At 45.1% G+C, this 13,983-nt stretch overlaps 1 protein-coding gene across 1 annotated transcript in view; it reads right to left on the bottom strand.

The window, feature by feature from the left end:
* fam83hb (family with sequence similarity 83 member Hb) overlaps positions 1-12,257 on the bottom strand; it is a 94,150-nt gene extending 81,893 nt beyond the window's left edge. The window contains exon 1 of the mRNA XM_068016360.1: positions 11,980-12,257. The gene's annotated coding sequence lies outside the window, so the exon portion shown is untranslated. The remainder of the gene's footprint in view (positions 1-11,979) is intronic.
* Positions 12,258-13,983: the final 1,726 nt, after the last annotated feature.

Raw genomic sequence — 13,983 nt, 5'->3', positions numbered from 1 at the left:
CAGAATTGTATTCAACCACAATCAGTAACCTCATGGCCCGGCATATTCCTCTCTACCATTTCCATCAAGTCAAGGGAGCAATCCTGGTTCAATGAGGAGTGCAGGAGAATATGCCAAGAGTAGCAACCAAGCATACCTCAAAATGAGTTGCCATTCTCTACTCCAGAGGGTTGTGGAAGCTCAGTCATTGAGTATGTTTAAAGCAGAGATTGACAGATTTCTAAATACAAATGACATAAGGGGATATGAGGATAGTGTGGGAAAAAGGCATCCCTGAAGGTTGCAGGACAGATCGTTAAGAAGTTATTGGTGGTTAAGAAGGCATGTGGAATCCTTGGAACAGAGAAGGCTGAAGGGAGATCTAATTGAAATGTACAAAATTTTGAGGGGCCTGGATAGAATGGAGGTGAAGGGTCTATTTACCTTCGAGAGGTCAGTGACGAGGGAGCATAGATTTAAAGTGATTGGTAGAAACATTAGAGGGGAGCTGAGGAAAAACCTTTTCACCCAGTGGGTGGTGATGGGCTGGAATTCACTGCCTGAAAGGGTAGTTGAGGCAGAGACCCTCAACTCATTCAAAAGGAATCTGGATATGCACCTCAATGCCGTAAGCTGTAGGGCTACGGACCAAATGCTGCAAGGTGGGATTAGAATAGGTGGATCGTTTTTCAGCTGGCACAGACACGATGGGCCATGTGGCCTCTTTCTGTGCCTTAAACTTTCTATGATTCTATGATCGTATCGAATGGTGGGGCAGGCTCGATGGGCTGAATGGCCTACTCCTATGTTCCTAACCTGGTGAAGCTACAACCCAGGACTACATGCATGCCAAACAGCAGAAGCAGCATGTGATAGAAAGAGCTAAGCAATCCCAAAACCAACAGGTCCGATCAAAGCTCTGCAGTCCTGCTAGTAGAGCTACAACACTGGCATCTACCCGACAATGTGGAAAATTGGTCAGGTATGTTCTGTACACAAAAAGCAGAACAAATCCAATTCAGCCAATTGCCTACCCATCAGTCTACTCTCGATCATCAGCAAAGTGATGGAGGATGCTGGCGACAGTGCTATCAAGCGGCACATAAACAGCAATAACCTGCTCACCGATGCTCAGTTTGGGTTCCACCAGGGCCACTCAGATCCAGACTTTATTACAGCTTTGGTCCAAATAAGCTGAATTCCAGATGTGAGGCGAGAGTGACTACCCTTGACCTCAAGGCAGCATTTGACCGAGTGTCGCATCGAGCAGCCTTAGCAAAATTGAAGTCAATGGGAGTCAGGGGGAAAACTCTCACTGGTTGGAGTCATACCTAGTACAAAGGAAGATCATTGTGGTTATTGGAGGCCAAACATTTAAATCCCAGGATATTACTGCAGGAGCTCCTCAGGGTAGTGTCCTAGACCCAAGCATCTTCAGCTGCTTCATCAATGACCATCCTTCCCGTCATAAGGTCAAGAGGTGGGAATTTTCAGTAATAATTGAATTATTCAGTACCATACACAACTCCTCAGGCACTGAAGCAGCCGTGTCCATATGCAGCAAGACCTGGACAACATTCAGGCTTGGGCTGATAAGTGGCAAGTAACATTCGTGTCACACAAGTTCCAGGCAATGAACATCTCCAACAAGAGAGAATGTAACCATCTCCCCTTGACATTCAACAGAATTACCATCACTGAATCCTCCACCATCAACATCCTGGGTGGGGGGGGGGGGGGGGGGGGGTGGGTGGAGGGGGAGGTGGTGGTGGTTACCATTGACCAGAAACTTAACTGGACCATCCATACAAATATTGTGGCTTTAAGAGCAGATCAGGGGCTGGGAATTCTGCAGCAAGTAACTCATCTCCTGACACCCCAAAGCCTGTCCAACATCTATAAGACACAAGTCAGGAATGTGATGGAATACTCCCAACTTGCCCGGATGAGTGCATCTCCAACAACACTCAGGAAACTTGATACCGTCCAGGACAAAGCAGTCTGCTTGATTGGCACCCCATCAACTACCTTAAACATTCACTCCCTCCACCAACAATACATAGTGGCAGCAGTGTGTACCATACAAAAGATGCGCTGCAGCAAGTTGCCAATCCTCCTTTAACAGCACCTTTCAAACTTCTACCACCTAGAAGGACTGTGATGAAACATAGGTATAATGGATGGGAACACGACCACCTGAAAGTTCCCCTCAAGTCTCACACCATCCCGACCTGGAACTATATCACCGTTCCTTCACTGGTGCTGCGTCAAAATCCTGGAACTCCCTTAACAGCACTGTAGGTGTGGACCGCAGCGGTTCAAGAAGGCAGTTCATTACCACCTTCTCAAGGCCAATTAGGGATGGGCAACAAATGCTGACCTTGCCAGTGGCACGAACATCCCATGACTGAATAAAAAAAAAAGAGGGTTGATGAAGATAGTGCAGAAGGCATCTGATAAAGTACCACATGACAGACTTATTTGGAAAATAGAAGTACATGGTAACAAAAGGGACGGCGGTAATGTGGGTACTTAATTGGTTAAGGGATAGAAGGCATAGATTAGTGTTGAATGGATGTTTTTCTAATTGAGGGAAGTATGTAGTGGGGTCCCCCAAGGGTCAGTGTTGAGACCATTGCTTCTCTTGTTATATATAAATGACCTGGTATAGGAGGTACAATTTCTAAGTTTACAGATGATACAAAACTTAGCAAAATAGCAAATAGTGAACTCGACAGTAGCAAACTTCAGGAGGACATAGAGAAACTGATGAAATGGGCAGACGCATAGCAGATGCAGTTTAATGTGGACAAGTGTGAAGTGATGTACTTTGGGAGAAACACCAGAGTCATAGAGTTATACAGCACAGAAACAAGCCATCGTGTCTGTGCCGGCCATCAAGCACCTATCTATTCTAATCCCATTTTCCAGCACTTGGCCCGTAGCCTTGTATGCAATGGCATTTCAAGTGCTCACCAAGATACTTCTTAAATGTTGCGAGGGTTCCTGCCTCTACCACCCCTTCAGGCAGTGTGTTCCAGCTTCCAACTACCCTCCGGATGAAAAAAGTTCTCAAATCCCCTCTAAAACTCCAGCCCCTTACCTTAAATCTATGCCCCCTGGTTATTGATCCCTCCACTAAGGGAAAAGGTTTCTTCCTATATAAGCTATCTATGCCCCTCATAATTTTGTATACCTCCATCAGGTCTCCCCTCAGCCTTCTCCTCTCTAAGGGAAAAAACACTAGCCTATTCAGTCTGTCTTCATAACTGAAATGCTCCAGCGCAGGCAACATCCTGGTCAATCTCCTCTACACCCTCTCCAGTGCAATCACATCCTTCCTATAGTGTGATGCCCAGAACTGCACACAGTACTCCAGCTGTGGTCGAACTAGCGTTTTATACAGCTTCATCAGCAGTCCCTGCTCTTATATCCTATGCCTTGGCTAATAAACCCAAGTATCCCATATGCCTTCCTAACCACCATATCTACCTGTGCTACTTCCTTCAGTGATCTATGGACAAGCACACCAAGGTCCCTCTGTACTTCCTAGGGTCCTTTGATGAGATTGAAGGCCAATAAATCCCGAAGGCCTGATAATCTACATCCCATAGTACTTAAGGAAGTAGTCCAAGAACCAGTGGATGCATTGGTGGTCATCTTCCTAGATTCTATAGCCTGTAGTGGGTCAGTAGTGCGGAAAATTCTAGAGTCCATGATCAAAGATTTTATAGCAGAGCACTTGGAGAACAGTGGTAGAATCGGACAGAGTCAGCATGGATTTACAAAAGGGAAATCATGCTTGACAAATCAACTAGAATCTTTTGAGGATATAACTAGTAGAGTTGATGAGGGGGAGCCAGTGGATGTGGTTTATTTGGACTTTCAGAAGACTTTCGACAAAGTCCCACAGAAGAGATTAGTGTGCAAAATTAAAGCGCTTGGGATTGGGGGTAGTGTATTGCAATGGATAGAAAATTGGTTGGCAGACAGGAAACAAAGAGTAGGGATAAATGGGTCTTTTTCCGAATGGCAGGCAGTGACTAGTGGGGTACCGCAGGGATCAGTGCTAGGACCCCAGCTATTCACAATATATATTAATGATTTAGATGAGAGAATTAAATGTAATATTTCCAAATTTGCAGATGACACAAAAATGGGTGGGAGGGTGAGTGTTGAGGAGGATGCAGAGAGGCTTCAGGGTGATTTGGACAAGTTGAGTGTGTGGGCAAATGCATGACAGATGCAGTATAATGTGGATAAATATGAGGTTAGCCACTTTGGTAGCAAAAACAGGAAGGCAAATTATTTGAATAGCTATAAACAGAGAGGGGAATATGCAACGAGACCTGGGTGTTCTCTTACACCAGTCGCTGAAGGTAAGCATGCAGGTGCAACAGGTGGTAAAAAGGGCAAATGGTACGTTGGCCTTCATAGCGAGAGGATTCGAGTACAGCAGCAGGGATGTCTTGCTGCAATTATACAGGGCCTTGATGAGGCCGCACCTGAAATAGTGTGTGCAGTTTTGGTCTCCTTATTTGAGGAAGGTTTTTCTTGCTATAGAGGGAATGCAGCGAAGGTTTACCAGACTGGTTCCTGACGTATGAGGAGAGATTGAGTCGGTTCGGATTATATTCACTGGAGTTCAGAAGAGTAAGGGGAGATCTCACAGAAACTATAACATTCTAACAGGACTTGACAGGGTAGATGCAGGAAGGATGTTCCCGATGGTGGGGGAGTCCAGAACCAGAGGTCACAGTCTAAGCATACGAGGTAAACCTTTCAGGATTGAGATGAGGAGAAATTACTTCATCCAGAGAGTGGTGAGCCTGTGGAATTCGCTACCATAGAAAGCAGTTGAGGCCAAAACGTTGTATGTTTTCAAGAAGGAGTTAGACATGGCTCTTGGGGTGAAAGGGATCAAAGGATATGGGGCGAAAGCAGGAACAGGTTACTGAGTTGGATGAACAACCATGATCATAATGAATGGTGGAGCAGGCTCGAAGGGCCGAATGGCCCACTCCTGCGCCTGTTTTCTATGTTTCTAACACCTATTGTATATTCCCTTGCCTTGTTAGTCCTCCCAAAATGCATCATCTCACACTTCTCAGGATTAAATTCCATTTGCCACTGCTCTGCCCATCTTACCAGCCCATCTATATCGTCCTGAAATCTAAGGCTTTCCTCCTCACTACTTACGACACCACCAACTTTCGTGTCATCTGCGAACTTACTGATCATACCTCCTATATTCACATCTAAATCATTAATGTACACTACAAACAGCAAGGGTCCCAGCACCGATCCCTGTGGTACACCACTGGTCACAGGCTTCCAGTCGCAAAAACAGCTCTCGACAATCACCCTCTGCCTCCTGCCACTAAGCCAATTTTGGATCCAATTTGCCAAATTGCCCTGGATCCCATGGGCTCTTACCTTCTTAACCAATCTCCCATGTGGGATCTTATCAAAAGCGTTACTGACGTCCACATAGACTACATCAACTGCTTTACCCTAATCTACACATCTAGTCACCTCCTCATAAAATTCAATCAAGTTTGTTTAACATGGTCTCTCCCTGACAAAGCCAGACTGACTATCCTTAATTAATCCCTGCCTCTCCAAGTGAAGATTAATCCCGTCCCTCAGAACTTTTTCTAATAGTTTCCCTACCACTGATGTTAGACTCTCCGGCCTGTAATTACCTGGTTTATCCCTGCTACTCTTGAATAATGATACCACATTCGCTGTCCTCTGGTGCCTCTCCTGTAGCCAGAGAGGATTTGAAAATTTGTGTCAATGCACCTGCTATCTCCTCCCTTGCCTCACCTAACAGCTGGGATATATCTCATCTGGGCCTGGGGATTTATCCACTTTAAAGCCCGCTATAACTGCTCATAATTCCTCCCTTTCAATGCTAATTTGTTTGAATATATCACAATGCCCCTCCCTGATCTCTACATCTACATCGTCCTTCTCCATAGTGAACACAGATGAAAAGTAATCATTTAAAACCGCACCTACGTCCTCTGGCTCCACACAGATTGCCACTTTGGTCCCTCATGGGCCCTACTCTTTCCCTGGTTATCCTCTTGCCCTTAATATACTTATAAAATGTTTTGGGATTTCCCTTTATCTTTAACAGAGAGGCAGTATAATGTAAATGATACTGTTCTGAAAACAGTGCAAGAGCAGAAGGCTCTGGGGGTGCACATTTACAAATCCTTGAAGGTGACAGCTCAGTTTGATAACGCGGTGAAGAAAGTGTCTGTAATACTTGGCTTTGTAAATAGGGACATTGAATAGAAAAACAAGGAAGTCATGTTAAACCTTTAAAGATCATGGTTATGCCTCAGTTGGACTACTGTGTGTAATTCTAGGCACAGCACTTTAGGAAGGATGCCAAGGTCTGGAGAGGGTACAGAGGCAGTTTACCAGGATGGTACCAGAGATGAGGGAGTTCAGTTACGGGGACAGATTGGAGAAGCTGGGATTGTTCACCTTAGAACAGAGAAGGTTAAGAGAAGACTTAATGGAGGTATTCAAAATTATGAGGGGTTTTGATATTTTCTCCGTACTTGCTCTATTTCCTCTGGCAAGTAGGTCCAGGGATCATAGATTTAAAATAATTGGCAAAAACATATGATCTGGAATGCACTACCTGAAAGTGTGATGGAATCAGATTTCATTGGAACTTTCAAAAGGCAACTGGACTTGAGGAGGACTAATTTGCAGAGTTATGGAGAAAAAGCTAGTATGTCAGACTAAATTAGTCAGCTGTTTCACAGGCATGATGGGTCTAACGGCCTCTTGTGCTGGAAGATTCTATGACTAATTTGGATGGGGAAAAGCTGGATAATGTCAGAGAACAGAGAGATTTGCATATTAACAGTAGCACCTCAACTGGATAAGACTATAAGTAAAGCTGATGGAATGCTGGGTTTTATGGCAAGAGGTACAGAATAAAAGTATGGAGATGTCATGGTGAATCTATAAAAACCTTAGTAAGACTACTGCTGGGGTAGCGTGTGCGGATTTGGGCTTCACACTATTGGAAATGTTCTATGTAACACCTATGCGCATTCGAATTATTGACACTGGGAGGGACACAGCTACCAACCACATTTTTCCACATTATACTCTATTTGCCAGATCTTTGCCCACTCACTGAACCTATATCCCTTTGTAGCCTCATGTCCTCTTCACAACTTGCTTTCCTACCTATATTTGTGTTATCAGCAAACTTAGCAACGCTACCTTCAGTCCCTTCATCTAAGTCATTTCTATAAATGGTAAAAAAGTTGAAGAAAGGGTAGATGAGGCAGATTGCTTTGCCTTGGATGACATCAAGTTTTTGTGTGTGTTTATAGTTGAATATATTCATTGAGCCAAGTGGGGAGTAATCACCCTCCTGCCTTGTGCATTTCAAGTTGTGAAGAGACTCTGGGGAGTCAGGAGGTAGTCCACTCACTGCAGAATATGCCGTGTCTGACCTATCCTAGTAGCCACAGCATTTATGTGACTGGTCCAGTAGTGTTTCTGGTCAATGGTGTCCCACAGGTTGATGATAGTGGGAGATTTAGCAATGGTTAAAAAAAAAAGACATATTTACATTGCATCTTTCACAACATCCCAAAGTGCTTTACAGCCAATGAAGTACTTTCGAAGCGTAGTCACTTGTCATGCAGGCCCCCACCTGTCAAGCATGAGGCATATTAATTTCTCCATGTGGACATTAAATTTTAAACTGTTAAATGAAGAAAGGATTTGCTTTAAAAAAGATTGCCAGATCTTGGCTGGAAAGATATTTGCATATTAACAGACAGTGCTTGGAACGGACAAAGGACCATTCCCCGACACATTCAACCCACAATGGACTTCTGATTACCAGACGTTGAAGGTGGGGCAGCTCACATTTCTGGTTGACTGCTAAGATGGCTAAATACACAAATGGACATGGTCAAACCAGCTAGTCACATGACTAACCTGTTGGGTAATCTGAGTTTTTTGAATTTGTACAAATAGTTTTGGGGCAAAAAGCAGAATGCTCCTGGACTGAGAAAATCTCTCTCCTGTCTGCTCCCATTTATGGGCGGCACAGTGGCGCAGTGGTTAGCACCGCAGCCTCACAGCTCCAGCGACCCGGGTTCAATTCTGGGTACTACCTGTGTGGAGTTTGCAAGTTCTCCCTGTGTCTGCATGGGTTTCCTCCGGGTGCTCCAGTTTCCTCCCACATGCCAAAGACTTGCAGGTTGGTAGGTAAATTGGCCATTATAAATTGCCCCTAGTATAGGTAGGTGGTAGGGAAATATAGGGACAGGTGGGGATGTGGTAGGAATATGGGATTAGTGTAGGATTAGTATAAATGGGTGGTTAATGGTCGGCACAGACCCGGTGGGCCGAAGGGCCTGTTTCAGTGCTGTATCTCTAAATAAAAAAATAAATAAAATCTCTTTCTCACAAGTGTCTAAATTCACTGAAGACACACGAACCCCAAAAGAGAAAATTCTCCTACAGAGAACAAGGTTTAAAAATAATACTGGGCCCCAACGAAAAGCAACATCTACCTACAATAAAGGACTATACAGTGAGCTCTAAGAACTGTAACAACTCTTCAGATATTGCCTCAAGCCTTTCCACTTTATTTTTCTCCTGCTGTTTTCTGTCTCTATTTGCATGTGTGTATCATGTATGCACACTAGCGTGGACACGTCATGTATCCGTAGGCATCAACCAAATTAGAGTTTAAGTTTAATAAATTTCAACTTTTCTTCTTTAAACCTAAGAAAGCCTGTTTGTGTTGGTTTCTTTGCCTTATAATTGGAAAATGGTGAACAAGGATTCACCAAGGGTCAGCTAAAAAACATGGTGTGTTTAAAATTAAACCCTGTTATGGCAAGACCAGGTGAAGGCCGAGAGGGACCCCTGGACACCTTTCTCACCTGGTCGGAACACACTGTTGTAATGCAGGAAACATGGCAGCTGATTTGCACACAGCAAGATCCCTCAGATAGCAATGTGATAACGACCAGATAATCTGTTGCGGTTATGTTGATTGGGGGATAAATATTGGTCAGAACACGAGGGGTAACTCCACCTCTCCTCTTCAAAATCATGCCATGGGATCTTTTACATCCAACTGACAGGGCCTCAATTTTAACATCTTATCTGAAAGATGGGACCTCTGTTACTGCACTGGAGCATCAGCTAGATTTATGTGTTTGAGTCTTGAGTGGGACTTGAATCCACAACCTTCTGTCTCAGAGACAACACTGCAACCAACTGAGCCACAGCTAACACTAATGCCACTGCATGTCGAGGGGTGATAGTTAGGTTCCTCTTGTTGGAGATGGTCATTGCCTGGCATTTGTGTGGCATGAATATTGCTGGTCACTTATCAGCCCAAGCCTCCATGTTGCTGCATACAGGTACAGACTGCTTCATTACTTGTGGATTGCAAATGGAACTGAACACTATGCAATCATCAGCCAAAAGCCTGACTCTGACCTTATGATGGGCAGCAGGCCATTGATGAAGCAGCTGAGGATAGTTGGGCCTAGGACGTTGCTCTAAAGAACGGGCGGCACAGTGGCGCAGCGGTTAGCACTGCAGCCTCACAGCTCCAGGGACCCGGGTTCGATTCCGGGTACTGCCTGTGTGGAGTTTGCAAGTTCTCCCTGTGTCTGCGTGGGTTTTCTCCGGGTGCTCCGGTTTCCTCCCACAAGCCAAAAGACTTGCAGGTTGATAGGTAAATTGGCCATTATAAATTGTCACTAGTATAGGTAGGTGGTAGGTAAATATAGGGACAGGTGGGGATACAACAAAGAAGAACAACAAAGATAATTACAGCACAGGAACAGGCCCTTCGGCCCTCCAAGCCTGCGCCGATCCAGATCCTCTCTCTAAACATGTCGCCTATTTTCTAAGGTTCTGTATCTCTTTTCTTCCTGCCCATTCATGTATCTGTCTAGATACATCTTAAAAGACTCCATCGTGCCCGCATCTACCACCTCCACTGGCAATGCGTTCCAGGTGCCCACCACCCTCTGCGTAAAGAACTTTCCACGCATATCCCCCCTAAACTTTTCCCCTTTCACTTTGAACTCGTGTCCTCTAGTAATTGAAACCCCCACTCTGGGAAAAAGCCTCTTGCTATCCACCCTGTCTATACCTCTCATGATTTTGTACACCTCAATCAGGTCCCCCCTCAACCTCCGTCTTTCTAATGAAAATAATCCTAATCTGCTCAACCTCTCTTCATAGCTAGCGCCCTCCATACCAGGCAACATCCTGGTGAACCTCCTCTGCACCCTCTCCAAAGCATCCACATCCTTTTGGTAATGTGGCGACCAGAACTGTACGCAGTATTCCAAATTTGGCCGAACCAAAGTCCTATACAACTGTAACATGACCTGCCAACTCTTGTACTCAATGCCCCGTCCGATGAAGGAAAGCATGCCGTATGCCTTCTTGACCACTCTATTTACCTGCGTTGCCACCTTCAGGGAACAGTGGACCTGAACACCCAAATCTCTCTGGACATCAATTTTCCCCAGGACTTTTCCATTTACTCTTGAATTGGATCTTCCAAAATGCATCACCTCGCATTTGCCCTGATTGAACTCCATCTGCCATTTCTCTGCCCAACTCTCCAATCTATCTATATTCTGCTGTATTCTCTGACAGTCCCCTTCACTATCTGCTACTCCACCAATCTTAGTGTCGTCTGCAAACTTGCTAATCAGTCCACCTATACTTTCCTCCAAATCATTAATGGATGTTTGGTAGGAATATGGGATTAGTGTTGGATTAGTATAATTGGGTGGTTGATGTTCGGCACAGACTCGGTGGGCCGAAGGGCCTGTTTCAGTGCTGTATCTCTAATCTAATCTAACTCCTACCATGAGGTCCACTGTCTGAGGCTGAACCAGTTTTCATCCTCATCCTAGTTGCACACCTCGCCCCTACCTCAATCTAGTTGCTGCTGAAACCCTAATGGGTAGCTCTGTCATCTTCAGACTCGGCTATTCCAACGTTCATTCTCCTGGTCTGCTTTCCATCCTTCACACTCTGTAAATTGCAGCTGATCCAAAGCTCTACTGCCTGTATCCTTTTCTACATCAAAGCCCCACTCTCCTATTGCATCTGTCCTTGCTGATCTACAATAGTTCCTGATTCCCCCGACACCTCCAATTTAAAATGTTTACCCTCACGTTTTGTCCCATCCCAACTCTATAACCTCCTGGAGCCCTTCCTCCACCAGAAACTCTGCATTCTACTGACCCTGGCCTCTTGAGAATCCTTTCCCTCCACTCATCATCTGGCTACCTGTGGCTTCAGCTGGCCTCTGCTTTGCTCGGCATCCATTTCTGTCTGATTAGGTTAAAGGCTCGATATAAATACAATGGTTGCTGTTTCTATTGTAGTGACTCTCGCAGGAATACAATTCTGGTCACCACACTTCAGGAAGGATGTGAGGGTCCTTGACAGGCTGCAGAGGAGATTTAAGGGATTTTAGCTACAAGGTTAGATTACAGAATGTGGGGTTGTTCTCCTTGGAGCAAAGCAGATTGAAGGGAGATTTAATAGAGGTGTCCAAGATTAAGACAGATTTAGATAAGGTAGACAAAGAAAAGCTGTTCCCATTAGCTGATGGTGCAATAACTAAAAAAACACAGATTGAAGATTTTGGGCAAAAGGTGTAGGGGAAATATGAGGAAAGAACTTTTTATTTTACAGTGACCTGGAACTGGCTGCCTACAAGGGTTGAAGTGAAGTCAATTATTTCAAAAGGAAACTGGATGGACATTTGAGGGAAATAAACTTACAGGGCTACAGGGTTAGAGCAAGGGACTGGGACTGAGTAGATTTCTCCAGAGAGCTGGCATGGACTCGACGGGCAGAATGGCCTCCTTCTGGGCCGTAAACACTTCAGGTACCGACCATTGCTTACAGGTGCTTTCTTTCCTGAGTTAGTGACACTGAAAGGGACACACTTACCCAACTTACAGTCAACGCCGGTGTGTGTGAAGTTTAGACTTTCCGCTTACTAACTCCAGCCCAGGAATTCCCAAACAGCTCGGAGCACTCCCTATTCCCGACTGGGCCACACGGTCTTTGCACCTGGAGGTTGCACCTGAGCTGCTACAAGTCAGACGGCTGCCGGTCGACTGAAGCGGTTCACCCGGCAGTGGCCGGCTGGGCTCGGGCCCCGAACTACAGCGATCAGGGGTCCACCCCAGGGACACAACCTGCTGCCGGTCAAATCCAGGAAACCTGTTTCGACACCGGAGGAACCTGGAACTCCACATCCGGTGAAGAGAGACAACTCGCCACTCCCAGCAGGGTGTGGAGTGTACAGATAGTTAGTCACTCCCATACCGAGTCAGCAAACTTTCACCCAGGGCTGCTGAAACAGCAAAAGCAGCATTTAACATTTCTGCAAATAAAGTTCACCTTCGTGGTTTTTGTTAATTCTTGGACGGGCTTGCTGAGCTCAACAGCTTTCACCCCGGGCAGGAGCGTAGTGAAACCCTTCAGGATTGTCCTGGAATCTCTAGGAATTAAAGATTATGGGGTCGCTGTTGTGAGCAATTAGGGAGAAAATTAAAGGTATATTTTTTAAAAGTTCATTTTTTAGTTTATTTGCACACTTTTGTTTGCTATCTATAATTATAATGAAGAAGTAAGTGGAGAGTATCAAATTATCCAGATTTACAAGGCCGCCCAAATACTATGGAAGTTTCTGTTTGTACCTGCTTTTCACTTGGCGGGAATGCAACTCTTAATTATCCAAGTCCTTGCTCAGTCATGTACCTGCAGCAAACAGAATACCAGCGCAGGATTCCAATCCAGCCAGTCACTTCCATTCAGTCTCAATCTGCATACTTACTGCTGCAGAAATGTTCCCCAATTTTCCTCTGTTCCCCAGTCCATTATTTTGTCTACTTCTCTCTTGAAAGTACTAACTCGTGCCAAATGTCCCACATGCACCAGTCACCCTTAAATATATCACACCTGATTAGTCATTTTTTGCATTCTTGAGCCAAGACATTGAGTGTTTGCAGGGTATTTGACTGTGGCAGATATCTCACCTAAAACCACCCAGAGAAGTGGGTGATGAGCAGGTTGCTAGTAAAAGACCCAAGTGTGGCGGGGTTGCTGATACCTAACCTAAGCCAGGAGGATCTCCAGTACTGAAGAGGACTCTTGATAATTGCATTTTCCCCATACCTGGATCTGATCAGTGAACATAGAAACAAGCCTAGAACCTTATGAGCTGTTTGACTTAGTACCCACTAGTCCATTAATAGTTCTCTGATGTATTTTCTGATTATTGTGCACTATCTGTTCTCACTGATAATGTTAGTGCTGTGGCAGGAAGGGAAGTGATGTCACTGGAACCACTCTGCCATCACCAGGTTAGGTTAGTTCTATTTCAGTTTATTTTCTAATGATGGCCATGAAACCATTGTCGATTGTTGTAAAAACCCATCTAGTTCACTAATGTCCTTTAGGGAACAAAATCTGCCGTCTTTACCTGGTCTGGCCTACATGTGACTCCAGACCCACAGCAATGTGGTTGACTCTTACATGCCCTCTGAAATGGCCTAGCAAGCCACTCAGTTGTATCTAACTGCAGCAAAGTCAATCCAAAAGAATGAAACCCGATGGACCACCCGGCATCGACCTCAGCACCGACAACGGCAAGCCCAGCCCTGTTGACCCTGCAAAGTCCTCCTTACTAACATCTGGGGGGTTGTGCCAAAGTTGGGAGAGCTGTCCCACAGACTAGTTAAGCATAGAAAATATGACCAGGAGTAGGCCATTCGTCCCTTTGAGCCTGCTCCGCCATTCATTATGATCATGGCTGATCATCCATCTCAGTAACCTGTTCCCGCTTTCGCCCCATACCCTTTGAACCCTTTAGCCCCGAGAGCTATATACAACTCCTTCTTGAAAATAGAAACATAGAAAAGCAACAGCCTGACATAGTCATACTCA

This window comes from Heterodontus francisci, chromosome 2 (genome assembly GCF_036365525.1).
Source record: "Heterodontus francisci isolate sHetFra1 chromosome 2, sHetFra1.hap1, whole genome shotgun sequence".
NCBI classification, from domain to species: domain Eukaryota; kingdom Metazoa; phylum Chordata; class Chondrichthyes; order Heterodontiformes; family Heterodontidae; genus Heterodontus; species Heterodontus francisci.
This window is presented reverse-complemented; position numbering and strand designations above follow the sequence as displayed.